This window comes from Falco naumanni, chromosome Z (assembly GCF_017639655.2).
Source record: "Falco naumanni isolate bFalNau1 chromosome Z, bFalNau1.pat, whole genome shotgun sequence".
NCBI classification, from domain to species: domain Eukaryota; kingdom Metazoa; phylum Chordata; class Aves; order Falconiformes; family Falconidae; genus Falco; species Falco naumanni.
This window is the reverse complement of record NC_054080.1, coordinates 31,637,000-31,656,822: the sequence shown is the minus strand read 5'-3', so window position 1 is coordinate 31,656,822 and position 19,823 is coordinate 31,637,000.

Here is a 19,823-nt window from a genome sequence, read left to right as displayed (position 1 = left end):
TAGCAAGGCCTGGAGAAACACTGGAAAGCCCCGAGCAAAACTAGTTATTGGGCAGCTCAATGGTAGTTGAAATTCAATTTAGGGAAGTGCATTGCAAATTGGCAGTGCACAATGTAAGAAACAATTGAAGCAGCTTGGATTCTGAGTTAGTCACAAACCACTGCTCCTACCCAGGAAGAGAAGGGAAAAGAAAACAGTTTTCACTATGGACAGTCTGTTTTGCAGAAACAAGGGAAAAATGAATGATCTGTGTCAGGCATGTCAGGAAAAGAATAATAATGTGAAAATTCAGACACAAAGCCCAGAGGCTCATTTTCATCTTGAAGCCTTCGTTGACACCTGGTCACTTCATCTTGCTGAAGCCATGAAAAAGAGGCGTGCAGGTAAGGAATGTGGCAAATGTGGCAGACACAGGAGAAAAGAGAAGGAGAATTGCCTTCTGCAAATGATTTTAAGATTGAGGGCTCTAAGACAGTCTCCTCTTCTCCCTGTAAATAGAAGTACAGGATAAAACCACAGGCATCAGGAGCACCAGAAAGACCTGCTCCAGCCATCTCTTGGGTTGACTTTGCCTGGCCAGAAGGACTCGGCCCTGCATCCCCATCATGTCTGATGTGGGGAAGGTGGCCATGACTGCTGTCCAGGGTGTCCTACCACCCATTTCCCACAGCAAGGCTAAGGTCACCTTAGTAGGACCTCAGGGCAGCACACACCAGCCAAGGGCTTGTCTGCAGGGTCACAGCTGTGGTTCTCCTACCCTTCAGAAATCAGCACCCCTGCTGCTTTGCACCGCCTTTCCAGAGGGCCTGCATGACCCAAGAAACAATTCAGCCAAGTAGCTGCTTCTCCACAGCAAGATGGCATTCACTTAGAAAAGGCTAGTTTCATTTTACTGACATGAAGATGTCATTTGGAATCCCTCTTTGAAAAATGCCTTGCCTCTGCCTAATCTAGATGGACTGGATCATTAAAATTGTACAGTCTGGGCCCTGGGGTCACTCACTGCATCCTCGTGTGGGCTTTTCACAGTCCTGAACAAGACAAGTAAGCAATTTTCTCCTTATTGACAGCTTTCTACAGCTTCTTGTTAAATAGCACACTCAGAGCTGTGTTTCGCTGAGATGCCCTCATTAGTCCATTCACTGTGGACTGTGGAAGTGGTCTGACAGGCACGGATAGTCTGAGATGGTGGCAGGGTTCCTCAGGGAGCTCCTTTGGGCCTCATTGGTGGTGATGGGAGTCCAAGCAGCTTTGGTTCATGTAAAGCAGGAAAGCTGGCTCCTCACTCCTTCCCTGGTGGTTTGAACCAGGACCTTTCTGGTTCAGTTCACAGACAAAGCACATCACTGAGTTCCCTCCTCCGTGAAAAATACAAGAGTAGTCCATTCCAGTGAGGTAACCTGGTCTCAGCTGGGTATTGCCTTTCAAAGCTTCATAAAAGTCTTGAGGTAAAGATTTCAGCTGTTTTATATTTTTAGTATTAAATAATCCTAATAAAGTTCAATTTACTTCTTAAATGTACTCCAAATATCTCAAGTGCATTATTGGATCCCTAGCCAGCAGACAAGGAAGGTGGTTTATGGACAACACTCCGCATAGATGTACCAAATGCGTGGATGAATGATGTTCTGCTTTCCTCCTTGTCCCATCTGTCCCTAAAGAGCTGAATTCTCTGTGGAGATATGATGGACTGATACAGGATTTATTCTGTGGATATGTTGTCTTGGGTTGTCTCGGCGATGCCACTGCAGAGGAGACTGTGGATGGCAAGCCGGGAGCTTGTCTGAGTGATGTGGTATGACTGCAGTCTGCACTCGGTGCAGTCATGCTGGTTATCCACAGCTCTGGCTTCTGCATGTTTTCTGCTGTTGATTTTCCTTTGGCAATTCCTCCCAGCCCAAACTGTGATAAATGTATGAAATGGGTGGTTGTCCAGGAAGATAGGTGTGTGGAGAGGCTTGTAATAACAAGCAGAAAATCAGGTATCAGGTCTGTTGTACGTCATTTTGTTGCACAAGGTGTGATGTTCGCTGCATGGAGGTTTGTTGGCAGGGTTTGTAGCTGACAGCTTATATTGATTCCAATGATAAAAGCTACCTTTGGTGAAAAACAAAAACAGAAACAGTGAGAGAGAAAGTAAAGACAAATTCAGCTAAATACTAAAAAATATTTTGGGAAAGACTTTCTCATGAGACACCTGTTTTCAAAACAGACTTGGTGCATCACTGTGATGGGACTCAACACTACTGAAGCCCAAACGTCAGAAGACAATTCATCATCAAGGACAGGAGTGCTGTGGCAAAGAATACCCATGTTCACATCCCCCCTGCCCCCTTACTGGGGAAGGTCTGTGGTTAGGAATGTGGCATGCTGTGCAGGTCCACCCCTGGTGCTCTGCTAAGTGATCTGATCCCGGTTAATTCCCTGCACCTAGAGCTGACTTTGACCCTGTGAGAAGACTAGAGCTATGGGACCAATTCCAGACACTGCCTTTTCTGGACTGACAGGCTGATTATTTGAAAAGGCAGCTTCAGCTTGTTGTTCTTTTATGCTTCTGTCAAGCATCAGATATTTGTGTTTCTTTGTAGCCTGTTGTGAAACTTGGCTTATTGCTGTTTATATTCTGATTTTGCTTTCTAGAGGGTCTGATCAGCTGTACTGTTCTCAGTATTATCCAAATACGCTTTAGAATTAAATTTGCCTTCCCCTAGAGGAATACAGGGATTGGGAGAGGTTTTTGCTTTGTGCTGGGTCACACAAGGCAACTTCTCAGCACTTTGTACATTTAGTGGGTTCTGAGTTATGAGTTATGATTCTTGTACAGGGAAGTAGTAACTATCACAGGTACTAAATGCTTCTGTGATTGAAGGCAAAGAATTACCAGTGGGTAGCATGATTTCTACCCTCACTGCTGATTATATGAGAAAAAAATAAAAAGCTTCAAAATCTTATATCCTTACCTATCAAAAATATAAAAAAATCAATACGAAAATAGTACATTCTGGGCAAAGTTCCCCTAAAAGAGTAGGAGAGCAGTTTCTATTTTTAAATTGATTGTCTGGGTTGTGGGTTTTTTTCTGTAGTGCTGGAAACAGCTGTGCTATGCCATAGGAAGGAAAACCCAACTTAGTAAAATGGGGGAGAAAACCAGCTAATCTTTACATTAAACATATTCCAGAGGTTCTTCTCTACCATTTAACTGTGCTAACAACTCCTCATCAATACGGTTGATGATGCAAGAGCCATGACCTCATTCTGGCTCAAAATGCACTCAGAGAGAAGACATGAAGCAAGGTGATGCCAACCTGGCCCAGTGGAGTGGCCTTTGGAGTACAGATCAGACTCTACCTCAGCCCCAGCTTTTCACTTTAACACTGATGCTTTTATGCAGTTGGATGAGTAGAGGGGACTGTAGCAGTGTTCTACCTGCAAAAATCAGACTGAAAATCAGTGGATTCATAAAAAGGGTGTAAATCCCAAGACAGATATCATCTCTTGCAGAATGTCATTAGGACAGAAGGAAACTGAATTACGCCACTGTCCCAGACCTACAGTCCTGATAGAATGAACTCTGGACTGAGGAAACATCCCCTCTGCTCTGCTGTGAGCCTGTCACTTTATGCCTGCAGTGTGGAGCTTGCTTTGCTCTGGCTGATACCTCCTCGTAATTTATGCTGCCAACTGTGTCTCTGTCCTCCCAACGGGAATTTTTCTCTTTAATGCAATACCCAAAATTTCTTTCAATGTTGTCGCAGATGTGGGATGAGTGCAAACTTGTCCCATGCAGCCAGCTTGAAGCTATTTGTACTGAGCTGACCACTGCACCTGCTCAGCCCCTCTGTCTGTTCCTCTCTGCATTTAATGCAGGATTAAGAAGTAGAGTGAATTGCTTGTAACAGGGTCTTGTCCTCTCACTCCCTTCCTTCAGTGCTACCATTTCAGCTGTCTGATTCTCCTTTGCTCCAAGTCTGGCCATGTCCCGCCTTTTCCACCCATGCTAAACTCCTGGGTCTACTCCCAGACTCTGTGGTGAGGCACAGACTTTTGACTGGAGCTCTGAGAGGAATCACCCTCTGGTACCATCAGTAAGACACAGAGCATCACCCTGGCTTCTCTGAGACAATATGGCAATGAATCATAAAAAGTCTGAAAGATCTGGCAAGTTCCTCTGCAATAACATTGTCTGTCCCATGCTATGATCATTTTGGTTACTTCACTGGGAAAAGGCCTCACTGACTCAGACACCTAAGACTCAGATTTGGGAGCTCACTGAAAGCAGTGGATGTGCTTTTTGTCAGCCTCAGTGAACCCTTAACCACATTTCCAGTACAAAAACATGTATGATGCTCAGGTCTGTGTAAGATGGGCTCACTGCAACTCCATCGCCTTCCGGACATCCAATCTAGATTATTCTTAGGATAAGCCCACTCTCTTTGAAAGGCTATCACAATGCTGGTCTAAGCTGTGCCTTTAGCTCTGTTACTGAACTTCACCTCAGCAGCTTCCCACCTGTGGATGTGAGCTTCATCTGTGCATCCTGCTCCTGCCCTTTGTCCCTGCGAAGCAGCATTTTGCTTGAGATTGGACCTTGCTGGCTTTCAATGTCCCTCTGCTTTCTTTGAGGTCTTTGATTTGGGCTCAGTTTTCCATGGCTACATCACACAGATCCCAGGCTTATAGGTAAAATAAAAAGGATGAAAGGAAGTGAAGGGTAAAGAAAGAATATGTTGGTTTTGATAAGGATCAATAATCAGGTGATGATACAGCATCCATCAGTGGTGGATGTCCCCTTCTCACTGGTTGCAGTCATCAGGTGGCTGGCCCTGTGCACTTGGTAAATTGCAAGTGCATGTGAGAGCAGAAAGGGCAGACCTCTTCATATCAATGTGTGCTATTAGCTACACCTCTTGCAGTGAGGCAGTGCTGGCTACAGTTTGTGTAGATTTCTATGTGTGGGCTTTTATATACAGAGCTGTGGGTTTCTGCCACGTGGCTGCACCACCCTACTGCATCCCAGTCCAGACATCAGTTCTATAGCGTTTGGGAAAAGCAAATGCCCAAGAGATGTGAATTTGCCACAGCTTACCTTCTGGTTTGTCCCTGCCTCACAGTGCACATTTCAGCTCAGTAGCTCAGTTTCTTATCCTTTCTTGCCACTTTCTGTGAACTAGGAAAATCCAAGCAGACCTTTTGGTTGTGCTACAGAAAGTGCAGAACTAACAAGCTGTACCATGAAAGAGTAAGCCATTATCAGCACTGGTTGCAACATAGAAAAACACTTTAACTTTACAGCAGAGGACATTTTAGTTAAGTTATCATAGCACTGACAGGCAATTACAATGCTGATTTCTGGTCTGGGTGGCAGTGACTGTCTCCAGATTATGGCATGGTTTTTGACACAGAAGGGCAGAAAAAAAAGCCTCTCACTGTCACCAGCGAATGCCTTGACTCTCATGAACCACAAAAGATATGGGAGTCAGCCATCACTAGAGAAAACTTCCCTAATGGCTGAGACACTGCCACTCTATCATATTAAGTAACCAATGACAAAATGCAAGCCACATGAGGTAGAAATTTCTTTATCAGCTTTTACACATGTTACTAATTAAGTGGATGTAGTACTTCTGTTGTTTAATCTTTCAGGGTAAGTCCTTTGTAAATGAAACTCCATTCTCCCTGGGAAAAAAACATAAAGGAACTGCTGGGAGAATGATAAATGCAATGTAGGAAGGTGGCTTCTCAGCTGGTTGAGGATTGTTTGTGCTTCTTTTTTCCCTTCCTGCTTGCAGGGCCATTTTGAGTTGCAGCGTTAAAGTGCAGTTAACACTGTTTTGGAAGCTTAAAACGGGGAGTCATTTGTCCTCAGCTAAAGGCCTTAGAGCCTCCTGGTTCATTTGCCTTCTCTTGCACCAAATGAATTACACCAGAAGTACCCAGTAGTTTGTTTCCCATTTCGTGTATAACAATCCCGTGCGCAGGATGTGCTCTGGCATGAAAGGGACTATGCTGGTTGAGATACCAGCTCAGAAGGAGGATTCCCTGCTCATCTCAGCTGATGGAGGACACAGCTGCACTCCCAGGAGATCCCTAGTACTGTGTGACACAACAGGTGCAACACATAGTAACCCCATGCTTTCCTTGCTTTCAAAGCAAGCTGTGGTAAAAACAAAACAAAACAAAACTGGTTAACATAGACAAGGCTATGCAGAGTTTTCATTTTGATCCTGGGACTCAGTTCACTTTGGGAGCTTTAACCCCTTCCTAGGAACACTGGTGTGGCTGGCAGGAAGACTGCCTTATGCAAGCCATGGTGAGCCACAGCCTGGTGGGTTCCTTATTCACCACGTCTCCTCAGAGTGAGCAGTAGGGGCGAACAGAAGACCCACCCTTGATGATGTGGCACCTTCACTTGCTTAGTGAGAGGGAAGGAGGGGAGTGTATGACACAGCTTTAGATCTAGGTTTGAGAGTTAAAAGGCAAATCCATATGGAGGGAGGGCAAGTAAATGTATCCCCCTGGGAGCATACACACAAGGCTTAAACATGTTAGACACGTGTGACCCCGAATGGTACTCCTTAAGAAATCGCATCAGTCAAGATGAACACTTTTTGTCTAATCCCAATTCTGCCAGCAAGTTATACCTCAGTTGTGCTGATTTGCTGATCAAACCTAGATTACTTCAACCACCAATGCTGAAAAACTGATCCCTTATCCAAAAAAACCGTACCAACCTTGGTCTTGAGGCATAAGGAGCTGTTATAGTGGTGATAAAGGCAGCATAATCAAACCGCCAGGGGAGACCGAATGCCAGGTTCAGGCATGACTACGTGACTCTGGAGGTGATGGTCAAGGGCACAGGGGCTGCAGCAGTGCCTCCTTTATCCTCCCAGTGAGAAGGAAGAGCTTGAGGAGGGTTGGATGGATCCTCTAGGTCAAAATTGTTTGTGAAACTGGTGGTGGCCACAGTTTATGGTTAGGACTGAGGACTGCTTGGAAGAGATGGCATCTGCCTAAGTGGCACAGAAGTATCTTTGTTAACATGCTGGCCAACCTGGCGAGGAGAGCTTTAAATGACAAAGAAGGGCAAGGGTGACTCCCCAGTTAAGTGATGAAATGGTGGCCTATGCTGGCCAGCAAAAGGTCCAGGTCAATGTTGACAGGACAGACATTCTGATGAGCAAAACAGGATGGAAATGGAGTCACCCCACATATATATATACACACATATATATACACACATATACACACAGGTAATGTAGTGCCTACCAAACAGCATGATTGGGGAAGCTCTCACACTCCTTTTGAGAAATCAGCTCAGCTGGATGCATCTCAGTGCATCCACATAGGGAACAAACAGGAGCAACGAGGCGGCGTACAGTTGCAGGGCTATGATCTCACTGGGATCATGGAGATGTGGCAAAATAGCTCACAAATGGAGTGCTGCCATAGGTGGGTACAGGCTTTTTTATACACGATACAGCAAGGACAGGCAGGGAAAGCAGGGAAAGAGAGCTGCCCTGTGCATGAGAGAGCAGATGGCACACATAGAGCTCTGCCTGAAGATAGGTCAGGAGCCAGCAAAAAGCTCATGGGTTAAGATTAGTGAGCACATCAACATGGGTGAGGTTGTGGTAGGTGTCTTCTACCTGGTAAATCAAGAAGAGATAAGATGAAGCCTTCTTCAGAAAATTGCAAGAAGGCTCACCACCACAGGCCCTGATCTCCAGGGGGAACCTAGACCACTCTGATAGGTGCTGGAGGGACAACCCAGCAGGTCCCAAGTAATCCAGGAGGTTTCTGGAGTGTATTGGTGGTAACTTCCAGAAACAGCTGCCTGAGGATCCGAAGGGGAGAGGAACACTGCTGGACTTGATTCTTATAAACAAGGAGGAAATTGTAGAGGATATGAGGGCTGGGCAGTCTTGATTGTATGACCACAGCATGCTGGAGTCCAGGGGAGGAGGCAAAAAACTTAGAGAACTGAACTTCAGGAGACCTTTAGACTTCAGTGTGTTCAAGGAACTGGCTGGGACGATCTCATAATATATTGTCATGAAGAGCAGCAGGGCTCAGGACAGCTGCTGAATTTTCAAGGATCCCCTCCTCCAAACTCAAGATACTCAAGAATGCAATGACAAGCAAGAAAACATAACAGTGCGTCAACATGGATGGACGAAGAGCTACTTGCAAAGCTCAACCACAAAAAGGAGCACTCAGGAGATGGAAGCAGGAGGAAGTTACCTGGGACACTGTGCCATCATTTAGGAATGGGGTTAGGAAAGCCAAAGCCCACAAGGAGTTGAATTTGGCAAGGGAGATGAAAGATAAAAGGAAAGATTTTTCAAGTGCATCAGCAGCAAAGGGACAACTATGAAAGATTTGGACACACCAGTGAGTTGTAATCATGGTCTTAATGGACATGAAGAAGACTGAGATATTGAACACATTCTTTGCCTTAGTCTTGACTGGTATGATTTGCCTTCAGCAGTTCCAGATCCCTGAAATCAGTGGGCACATTTAGTGCAAGGATGATTTATCCTCGGTGAAGGTGGATCAGGTTAGGGAATATGAAAACAGGCTGGAAATGCACAAGACCATTGGCCCTGATGAAATTCACCCACGGATGCTGAGGGAGCTAGACAATGTTGTGTGAGATCACCGTTGATTATCTCTGAAAGGCCATGGTGACCGGGGACAGTTCTTGAGGACTGGAAGAAAGCCAATGTCACTCCTGTCTTCAAGGGCAAGAAGGAGGATCAGTGAACTACAGGCCAGTTTCCTATTTATTGCTGGGAAGGTGATGGAGGACCTAATTCTGGAAGCCATTACCAAATATGAGGGACAAGAAAGTGATTAGGAGTGATCAACATGAATTTACAAAAGTGAAATCATGTCTTGCCAACCTCATAGCCTTCTGTAATTAAAAAGGAGACCATTAATAAGAGCAAAGCAAGGGATATTGCTTCTGTTGGGTTTGACAAGGCTTTCTGCACTGTCTCCCATAATATCTTCATTGATAAACTGATGAAGTATGGACTAGGTAAGTGGTCATTGAGCTGGACTGAAAAATGGTTGAGCTGTCAGGCTCGGAGGATTGTCATCAGTGACTCAAAGTCCAGCTGGAGGCTAGGCACACTATAGTGGCTGACCCTAGGAACTGAAACTGATGCCAGCAGAGTTTAGTATGCTCATGAATGACCTGGAGAATGGTACAGAGTACACTGTCTGCAAGAAGTGTATGTGTGTGTTGGGGGCGGGGGGAGGGTGGCCAGTGCTTGAAGCATCAGAAACGGGGAGGAGTGGCTGGTACACCAGAGGGCTGTGCTGCCATTCAGAGGGGCCTCGACACAGGAACATCATACAGATCAGCAAGAGGAAGATCCAAGTCTTGCACCAGGGGTGGAATAACCACATGCACTAGGACAGACTGGGAGCTGGCTGACTGGAAAGTGGCTTGGCAAAGAGGTATCTGGGAGTCCTGGTGGGCATCACAAGTCAGAAAACTATGTGCCTTTGTGGGAAAGGTGGCCAGTGATGTCCTGGCCTCCGTTAAGCATAACGCTGTCAGTGGGCCATGGCAGGTGATCACTCCTCTCTGTCCAACTCTGGTGAGACACATCCGAAGCACTGTGTCCATTGTCTGGCTACCCAGTAGAACGGAGACAAGGACATACTGGAGTGAGTCCTCTGAGGAGCCACAAAAATGACTAAAGTGCTGGAGCATTCAACATACAAGAAGAGGCTGTCAGAGCTGGGATGTTTAACCTGGAGAAAAAAAGGTTCAGGAGGATCCTGTGGATGGATATGCAACACTTGATGCAAAGAGTAAAGAAAACAGAGCCAGAATCTTCCCAGTGGTCCAGTGAGTGCCTTTCTTGGGCAATAGCCAAAATGTAAGCCCTTACTGGCTTGGTTGGGAGTGGGGTGGGATACGAGCTCTGTGCTGGTGTCCACTGCATGGGTGAGAGCCTCAAACCCTCAGTAGTTTCCCTTATCTTTGCCCAGTGTCTCTGAAGTCAAGGAATGTATGTGAAGAGCATGTGAAAAGCCTCATCAATGAATGTGGGAGGAAGACTGTGAGGGTGGTGTGACTCTTTTCTGACTTCAGTACATATGTATTGCCTGCGTTGAGCTTGCAGTGAAAAGTAATTGGAGCACTTGACCTAGGATGAAGAGCTCCTTTAACAGGTCTTCTGAGGGAAAGGAGTCCTACTTGACTGAACTTCATTTGCAATAGCTAGGCAGTTTAGCATCTGGGGAGATGACACAAGCTGGTACTTGTCTCTGCAAAAGGGTCAAGTAGATTTGCTTTTAGCAGTTTTCTTGAACAGTTGAAGAATGATGGGGAGGGTCATACTGGTCAGATAAGATAATTCCCAGGATCCAGCTGGTTTCAGCAAGGCCAGGATTTTCAACCCATTGCCCTCATTGCTGCATATGCCTCTGCTAATCTAAAAGAGAGATGTGGTCTGCAGAGGCTCTGCTGAGACCAGCTGCACCTCCTACCAGTGTGAGTGTGGCAGCAGCAGATCTCTCTCCCTGCCTGAGGCTGGTGAGCTGTTCTTCACCAGCTAAGAGCTATATCTGGAGGCCTGTATTGCCTGGGGAAGACCACACCAGCACAGGCTCCACTGGAAATTACAGCCCTCAAAGTAATGGGTATGAAAAGGAAGGTTCGTAGTGACATGAGTGATATTTCTTGTCCACAGAAAGCACCAGTAAATCAGAGCCTTGCAAAAGCCAGAACAGCACAGTGTGGTGGTTCTTCATAGCTTTCATTGTTCTGCATTTATTTCAGTGCCGGTCTGCAAATCTGACTGCCACAACCAATGTTTGGTCGCTCTCTGGACAGAAGTCACTTTTGTGCCAGTGTTTTCTTCCCCATCTATTGCTAGGAGGGAGCAGGGTCTATCAGGTTCTGTGTTTGCACAGGACCTTGCAAAGGCCCAGCCAGCAGTGTACACCCCAAGTGTGCAAGCACTGGTGTGCACCCATCACTGTACACCCCAAAGTGGTCACCCTCTTTCACAACACTGCAAGCGCAGAATGGCAACCTCTCTCCATCCTGTAGAGACACTGAAATGTGTTTCCTCAAATTTTCTACCTCTTTGACAACAGCCTTGGCAAACAATGAATGTAGTTTACATCTATTCTTGATTAAATTCTGCAAAAGGGCATTAGGGAGTTACAGCTTTGTGCAAGGTACTAAATCCTCCTTCAGACTCTACTTACTTCTCGCAGTCTTATGCTCCTGTGAATCTAAATCCAGGACATGATTTTAGGCTGAAAAATATCCCTTATATAGTCTCTATTCCTCCACCTTGGGGATGTAGATATTCTTCTTCCTGAAACCTTCGTCTGGGGTCTCTTTGGCCATTAGTATGGCGTGGAGAAGAACTTGGCCACCCAACAGCTGCATCATGATTACTGCTTTATGAGTAAGACCAGTGCTAAGTGGCCTTCAGGCTCAACAGCTCTGGATTCTCCATGTTCCTCACTTGCAGAATAGCATCTGGAATTAGTTATCTGGCTCAAGTCAGTTTGGCTTTTCAACAGAGATAGACTTGGACTTCAAAAGTGAAGTGGGACTCATCACATCTAAACACAGCCCTGCTCTGTCACACTGGTATCAGCCCACATGCGAGCAGTACCATTCCAGGTGGCCACTATCACTGACACCAGCAGAGCTTTCAAAACTGTTCAGTATTCAGATACTCCCATTAACATACTGTCAGTTTCAAGAGACATTTGGCCACAGCAGCTTCCATTGGTGCTGGTGGAAGAACTGTAGATGGCTGAAGATCTGCGTTTCTCTGAATCAGTCTTTTAAACAGAAAATAAATGTAACTGCCGCTGGAGAACAATCGTATCTCCTCCTGCATGTCCTCAGTTCCTGCAGGCAACACTGTTGAGGTCACACCTTGAAGTGATTTAACTTGGTTAGTAGAACCAGATCCTTTCCATAGCTGAGTATTCGGCACAAGGTCATTGCATGAGAAGCTGGTTCTTTTGTTCCTTAGCAAGTGTATGCTGTTCTCCTCAAACAAAACATTCAAGAGAAAGGTGTATCAATTCTCTATTTAGATATGTATACAAATAATAGAGTTGCTTGTGCTTCTCTGCACCCTGATTATAAGTGGCTTCATTTTAAAAAGAACTATAAAGGGTGAATAGGTGAGGAATTTTCTCTCAGCATTACTGTGTTGAAGCATTTTTCCCTTTTCCCCATTCTCTGGTCTATAACTCATTCAGTTATACTATGTAACTTTAATTATCTGAGTACAAAATTTATTTTGGATTCTCATGACTCAGATAAACATGAGCCTGATAAATCTGCAAACACTACAAGACAAAGCTCAGATAGTCTTGGAACCGCAGTGAAAAGGGTTTGGCTTTCTTTGAATTTAGAATACGTTTGTGTTTTTCCTTAGCAGCCTGGGAGCTCCAGTTAGCCAGGGTGTGGATAATCAAGATTTTCAAGTATGCAGTGATTGGGAGACTGTATTTTTATCATAGGCTGTACAGCTCCTCCCTCCCCCCCCCCCCCCCCCCCCCCCCCCCCCCTTCCAGTAGCAGCTTCACAGAAATCTTCCATTGCGTTTAAAGGCTAACTGTCTTTCATACAATGTCTTAAAAAAATGAAGCAGGTTGTTTCTGGGCCTTCTGCTAAAATCAGTTGCATAAGCAAAAAGTGAAAGGAGTTTTGTGCCTAGAAAACCAATATGCTTTCTGTGTTGTCCCATGCAGCTGTGTCTGTGCTGCAGACCAAAGCATTCAGCACCAGCAGGTGGTAAAACTTCCTTTGCCTTGCTGCCTTTAAGAAAGCCCTTCCCAAAGGATGCATTTCAAAGGCAGAGGATGCAATGCCAGGCCATTCCAGTACTTCTGAGGACATCAAATGCATAGACCTGATCTTTCTGTTTTCACTGATGCTTACTTCATGAAGCAAGCGAGACACAGACATGAAGTCCTCTAGGGAGGCTTTGTATGAATATGTAGCAGTATCAGAGCAGAAATGAGAAACCTCTTTACCAGTCAGGGTAAGAAGCCTGACAGACCCACACTCAGCAGCACTACCCTTAAATGGCACGAGTGCTGCAGGCAAGTGGTATTACCCTTGTTAGAGACATGCCCAGGTAAACCCACATACAGTTTTCTGATTAGTAGATGCTATGTGTTCTATGCTCTTATTGTCCTGGCTTCGAAAACTGTGGATGGGAGTGTTGTACTGCCTTTGATTCTCTCTTCTGCAGGGCTCTTTTATTCTCACTTTAGTGTCTCAGCCTTGTCCTAGTGTAACATTTCTGCCAGAGGGGCGGGTTGATTATTCTTGCTGTCTGAAGAGTCATTTGGCTGCTAGGAAACATAAACAAATACAGCTTCAGAACATTGCATTCATTGTAAAAGCAGAGCATTAATGTTGGTCTTTCATTTGTGATGAGGAAGTCAGCAACTGCTTCTGAGTATGGGATCTTAGTGTACGTTTGAGACACTCTGTTGATTAAATCTCACTACAGTGCAGTACAATCAGATATAGACACAAGCATCCTGTATTTGATAAGAAATGCATTAACACTATGCTTCTCATACCATATTTATCTGCTGTCTACCTTTCTCCTCTCCTCTCCTCTCCTCTCCTCTCCTCTCCTCTCCTCTCCTCTCCTCTCCTCTCCTCTCCTCTCCTCTCCTCTCCTCTCCTCTCCTCTCCTCTCCTCTCCTCTCCTCTCCTCTCCTCTCCTCTCCTCTCCTCTCCTCTCCTCTCCTCTCCTCTCCTCTCCTCTCCTCTCCTCTCCTCTCCTCTCCTCTCCTCTCCTCTCCTCTCCTCTCCTCTCCTCTCCCTCTCCCTCTCCCTCTCCCCTCCCTCTCCCTCTCCTCCTCTCCCTTTCAAGCCAGTCAAGAAATGACTACCAGTATAGTACTTAAAACCACCAATCACACCTTTCTGTGCTTATATCAAGGTTTATGTCACACTCCCTTGAAATGCAATAGTTTGAGGGACATGAAGACTCTCATTTTAGGTGGACTGTAAATAACACAAATCATAAAGCCAAAAGCCCATACAGATTTCTGATAATATCTGTTGCTTTCTGGGTAGCCTTTCAAACTCCATAATACTCCAGCTTTTACCAAGTGTGTTACAAGACTGTAAAGCAATTGAGCCTGTTAAGCTTCTCTCTGCATTAACTGATGGCCATTTAGTGCAGCAAATATATGCCATATTTTGTCAAACACAAGATGATGCAAAGCTAGGAAAGCAAGCAGCAAACTGCTTCACTCCCAACTATAGGGCAGTGAAAAGTAGCTACTTACTATCTTTTGTCTGAGTGGTGGTTTCAAGCACTTTGATGCATATATGGTTATCATTCTACTGCGTGGCGAACTACACTGATAAATACCCAAGGATGCTTACAGAGGCAAAGCATGTTCTTCCCCGTATGAGATAGGAATATACTCCTGTAGTTGTACTTCTTCAGGTTAGCAAGACCACAAGCATGCAAAGCACTCCTTCATTTCTTCCATGATTATACTTTCATTCCACCAAGAAGGTGGAATAAAAGGAGGGGTCTGGAATTTGTCACTGCAGAGCTAAACTCAGGAGAGTGGTGGGCAGCCAGTGAGGCATCTGCTCCAGCGTCAAGCCTTTAGCTGCGGTGCATAACCTCAGGCCTCCTTTATTGCAACTCAGCAAAGATGCAGTGGGTCTGCTGTGGTGTGATGTGTCACAGACAAGACAGTGAATGACAACCTGTAGGGTATCTGGATGATGGGGTTTATTTAAAAAACCTTTTATCCTTCTTGATAGCTCTTACACTTTTTACTTGCTTTTATGGCATTACATTAATGAGGTCTCAACTTCCCTCCCTGCAGCAAGGTTGCCACTGGCCTGGGATGCTTGGGCAGAAAGTCCTGTTGGTTTGTTCTGTGCTGCTGCTCACAAACTGGCATCAGCAGCCAATGTGCCTGGTCATCTCCCTGCATTTATCTCCAGCTGCCTCCCTGATCAACAGGAATCTCCATCACTTTCAGTATTTTTCTTCCAGCCAGGTTCTTTACTAGCCCTTCTTTCCTTCTTTCCTAGTCCCTACCTTCTTTCCAAGACCACCTCTTTTGGGGAACACTTTTTTTTTGGCAACAGCTGCCCTTTCTGGAGACCCTAGCACCTGGGTTTTCCTAGTTCAAGCTGTCTACCTGCAGGATCACAATGCGTGATAAGCCTCCTAACTGGTGGTCCTGGCCAATATCTCTCTATTCATTGGATGACTTGGAATGTGCCTGTTTTCTTTAGTCCAGCTGTTACCAGATCTACAACCAATCTGTCCTGGTGGTGGCTGGCAACTCTCAGGCTTCTTCCTGACCGTTCAAAAGACCAGTTACAGTCTTTCACACACACACACTTGCACACATACACCCAATTATTTGCTACCTGCAACACCATACTGTTTGCTGTTCATTTCTCACCATAATGCAGCACCTATCTGACACTCAACTACTGCACCAACAGCTTCTGAGGGTGCTTGGTTTTGCTGTGCATGTGAAAAGGTTCTGTGGATCTCTGCCACTACCAGCTAGCAGCATGCAATTAGGCTCCAGCACCATCCGGACACCTCTCTAGACACTATTGCTTCACTGCAGGGCTCCTCAATGCCAAATGCTGCCTGCCTTGCTGCTTGCCAGCTCCACGGAAATCCTGCTGAGGCAGAATTACAGCTAATACAAGAAAGAGCACTGTAGCACAGCAATCAAGACTTGAGCACAGTGCCACATAGCTCTGGCAGGTTTATGCTTTCTATCATGAGATAGCATATGAAACAAGGTGGTACGTTTCGTTTCCCCACACCACCATCACTTGTCATGACATTATATGCTGGAGAGAGCTGGGGATGAGCACTGAACACAGCAACAAGAAGCTCGGAAGTTCCTTGGTCTGAGCCAAAGCCAAGTGCCTTTTCATGTCATAGAACTACATTGTGGTTTAACCCCAGCTGACAACGAAGCCCCACACAGACACTCATTAATCCCATCCCATCCCATCCCATCCCATCCCGTCCCATCCTGTCCCATCCTGTCCTGGTTGGGATGGGGGAGAGCATCAGAAAAGTGAGCAAATTCATGGGTTGAGATAAAGACAGTTTAATAAGTAAAGCAAAAGCCGTGTGCTCAAGGAAAACAATACAAGGAATTAATTCACCACTTTCCGTTGGCAGGCAGGAGTTCAACCATCTCCAGGACAGCAGGGCTCCATCATGCATAACGGTTACTCAGGAAGACAAATGCCATCACTCTGAGCATACCCCCATTTACTTCTGCTTCCCCCAGCTTTATATGCTGAGCGTGACATCATATGGCATGGAATACCCCTTTGGTCAGTTGGGGTCAGCTGTCCCAGCTGTGTCCCCTTCCAACTTCTTGTGCCCCCCCCAAGCCTGCTTGCTGGTGGTGTGGAGTGAGGGGCAGAAAAGGCCTAGGCTCTGTGTAAGCACTGCTCAGCTGTAATAAAAACATCTCTGTATAATCAACACTATTTCCAGCACAACTCCAAAACATAGCCCCATACTATGAAGAAAATCAAGTCTACGCCAGTAAAAACCATCACAAACTAGAAGACTGGATGAGCAGTCACCTAGATCATCCTGTGCAACAATCAGGATCAAATCTAGTTACATTTATGCTGACAGAATCACAGAATCATGGAATTACAGAATGGTCAGGGTTGGAAAGGACCTCTGGAGATCATCTACTCCAGCCATCTGCTGGAGTTCACCTGAAGCAGGTTGTACAGAATCACATCCAGGCAGGTTTGGAATGTCTCCAGAGCAGAGGACTCCACAACCTCTTTGGGCAGCCTATTCTAGTTCTCTGTCACCCTCAAAGTAAAGAAAATCTTCTTCCTATTCAGGTGGGACTCCCTATGTAGCAGTATGTGCCTGTTGCCCCTTGCTGGGTACTACTAAAAAGAGCCTGGCCCCATCCTCTTGACGCTCCTCTTTAGGACATTTATACACATTGATAAGATCCCCTGTCAGTCTTCTCTCCTCCAGACTAAACAGTGACAAAAGTGAAGGTGTAAATTAATGTATAACCTGTTTTCAAGGACCCTACATCAAATCCTAAGAAGAACTTTCTCTATTGTTCTAATAAAAGTTCTTATGCTGAAATATTAAACCTGTGAGGATTTTTTCCAGGCACTATGGATAAGAACAACAGCTTTTTCTATTTTTCTTCACAAAAGACTTAAGTTTTTATGTGATTTTTAGGGTCTTTCTGTTCCACTATCTGCAGGGGGTGGCCAACTCTCCATTCATGCTGTAGAAGATGATATGAGTCACAGGGACATTCTGAAAACTTTACTGGTATGAAGATTTTTGTTTTCTATGCCATTTCTGTATAATTATTTCTTTAGAAAACCATGCAAGACACTTATTGCACTATTTTAACAGAACTTACAGTTTGGATAAATGTTAAAATTAAACTTGCATTGTCATTGTTCTCCAAGGCAATAGGTCTGCGAAATTCCTTTCAGTTTGTTCAATACCTCTATGAGAATTGCCAAATATAGCTTAGAATGAGCTGCTACAGCACAATAATTCCCCATAAAGACTCTGTCATTCCAGACAAAGGGCTTGGTTTTTCTGTAGGAGGAAAATGCTTTGCAGCAGGCTCTCCGCTCTGTTTCCTCCTGTAGTTTGTGCATGCAAAGTGCAGCTTTGTCTTATAGAGTATGAAACTGAGATTAACTACCTCCTGTTTAGGACAAGTAATAATGATTCAAGTTATTGTCGGTCACCAAGGGGTTGAAACTTTATGTTTCTGAGCATCAGCTTCTGCATGAAGACATCTCCAAAGAGTGCTTTCTTCAGATCTACATTAACCCGCTTCTCAACAACATCTCCTTGAGGAATACCAAAAAAATATAGAAAATACCTGTTCAGTAGTGAGTATTCTGCATTGCAGATGCTGCGCTTTGTCTGTGCCATTCCTTCTTATAAACCTTTATTCAAGTATTCAGTTTCCCAGTTGGCCTGAAAATAATTAATGGAAGAAAGTAAGTGCTTCATTTCTTTCTATTTCTGAAATTTGGATTACATGTTATGAAGTGACATGCAAGATCAAAGATCAGTTTTCTATCATTCCTTAAAACTGCTAAAAAGACCTCAGTTACTGTTTTGGAAGCAACTAGGAAAGAACAAGGTACACCTGACAGTGAACCCAAGCAGTCAATTACTATAGTAACATAACAGCGTTGTGGTTACTACAGTACTGTAACAACTCTGATCCTGCTTTACGAATTGTTGTTAGTGCATAGATTGTGTTATCTCTTGCCATGCTAAGTAGCACCTGATTCATCAGTTGGCTGCATTAATTTCTAGGAAACAGACTAAACAGAATTTATACAAATTTCTTACAAAAATAAAGTATTACTCTGCATTACCAGTTCAAGTATATTTTCACTGCAAAGCATGATGGAGAACATAAATGCAGTGGCTGTATCATCTAGGAACTAATTTGTCATGTGCTCATGTGCATCTCAAGATTTATCATTTTGAGTGTGTGGCTCTTCCAGGCCTTCAAACGGAATATACAGTTTGCCTGTATTTCCTTTGGATAGTCTGAGCAGACATAATTTGGGAAGCAGTGAAAACAGCACCCATCAGCAGAGAGCTATTTGCCTCTTCTTCTGTGAGAAGGGGTGTGGGGGTGAGAATGGAGCGGGGGATGGGTAGGGGGAGTGGATGGAGAGGTCTCTGCCTTCAAGACAGAGGCAAGTGTATGGCAGTGACATGCATCCTTTATCTGAGACAGAGCCAATTTCATCGGGTGGATTGGCTTTCTTTCAGTACTCTGCTCCTACATTCCCTATAGCAATGCTCCTACACAAAGGAAGAAGGAGTGTATGCACAAATACAAAACTGAAGAACAGTTAGGTCCTGAACAGGACTGTAGACAGGACTTTCAGAGTTGCCACACAGAACAAAATACTATAGCAGGCAAATGTTGATCTTATGGAAGTACCAAGCTCCCTTGCCAGCAGTACAAGAAGATGGAGTGTTGCGTGTAATACAGAGTAGAAGTAGAGGTAGGACTGTCCTTTCTACTCAGTTTTTGTTGGATTATTTCAACGCTTGGCCTCTGCACATCATGAAGGGTGAAGAATTGGATTGCGTCTGCAGAAAAGGTACCAGCGAGATAAATGATACAGAAAATATAAGGGACTTGGGATTCTTGGGGAGGGGTGGGGGGGGGATAGAAAAAAAGAAGAGTGCTGGCCACTTCCTTAGGGATTTCTAGAAAAAGGTCACAAAAACACATGTTGAAGTAGAATTCATATTCCTTGTGAAATAAATCAAATGACCTCTGGAAGGATCTTCAAGCTTTACATTTCCTGCATCATCTAAGACATATTCATTGAAAACTCCACCCCATCCTTGCAGAGCCTCTCTGGGAGCAGGTTATCTGGGTCAACATTTAAATGCAGCTCCCAAAAATGGACAGCACTGTCCCAGCACCAGCCTCTCCTCCTTGTCTCAGAAAGACGAACATCTGGAATGACAAAGGCTAATATTCAGATATGACAGCATGACCTAACCTCAGGGTACTTGTCCTCTGCTTTAATGAAAGCAGAAGTCAAATATTAGATGCTGCTTCCATCCAAGTCATTGTCTCTCTCCTTCTCTGCATCTGCTTTCCTGCCGACACGGTGTACCTGCTGCAACTGACAGCCCATCCAAACTCCTTGAGCAGCCAGTGCTTTGGCCCAGATGGGTGAGGCCATCCATCACATCAGAGACAGTCAGTACTGGGTCATGCATCCTCAGCATCAGGAT